Raw genomic sequence first — 764 nt, forward strand, 5'->3', positions numbered from 1 at the left:
CCACCACTGCGTTACCAACCTGGATCTGTCAGAATAACAGAGGCAGCTGCCACCCCAAGGAGAGAGCTGCCATGCCACACCCGGCTGAGAAGAGGTACCAAGCAGTGAGTTGACACCCTTCAGAGCTTCCTGTGATAAACTGTGAACTTGGGACAATAGCGGGGTGGTAAGAAGTGTTGCCCTCAGAATGGCCTGGGTCAGAACCCATGGGAGGCCCTGGGCTCCCCCGCCATCTGCTGCATCCTTCCCCCCAAAAGGGCCGAAACCCTGACCAAGAGGCAACATCCCCACGAGCAAAGGCCATCACGAGGCATCTGTCTTCGAAAGTTTGCAGAGGATGCGGGAGCAGAAAGGGGAGAGAGGATGAGGGTGGCTCTTGGGAAGAGGGAGGGAGGGAGCCTTATGGGAAGCTCTTGTTTACCGCCATCAACCCAATGATCAGATCATTGATGCCTAGAATCTTCCCGGACATGTTGTAATTGATTGGATCTAGGTTTTAAAATGGGTACCACATTTGCAGACGGAAAAATGTCAACGAGTTGAGTGGAAGGCCATTGCAAGCTCAGCTAATTAGGCAATGTGGCTAATGCCCCATCTAACAAGCTCCTTAAACAATACCTCCCAGTTTTCATTCGCATTGTTCTGTTTAGTGTTTTTCTCCAAAACACTTTTACTAAACCTTTGGGTCAGCTTTGGAAAGTTAGCCCTTTCAGCGCACCAAATATAAATATTGCTGGTGGAGACTGCCCTCTATTGTTCATAAG

The sequence above is a fragment of the Mauremys reevesii genome, linkage group 14 (assembly GCF_016161935.1).
Source record: "Mauremys reevesii isolate NIE-2019 linkage group 14, ASM1616193v1, whole genome shotgun sequence".
In the NCBI taxonomy this organism is placed as follows: domain Eukaryota; kingdom Metazoa; phylum Chordata; order Testudines; family Geoemydidae; genus Mauremys; species Mauremys reevesii.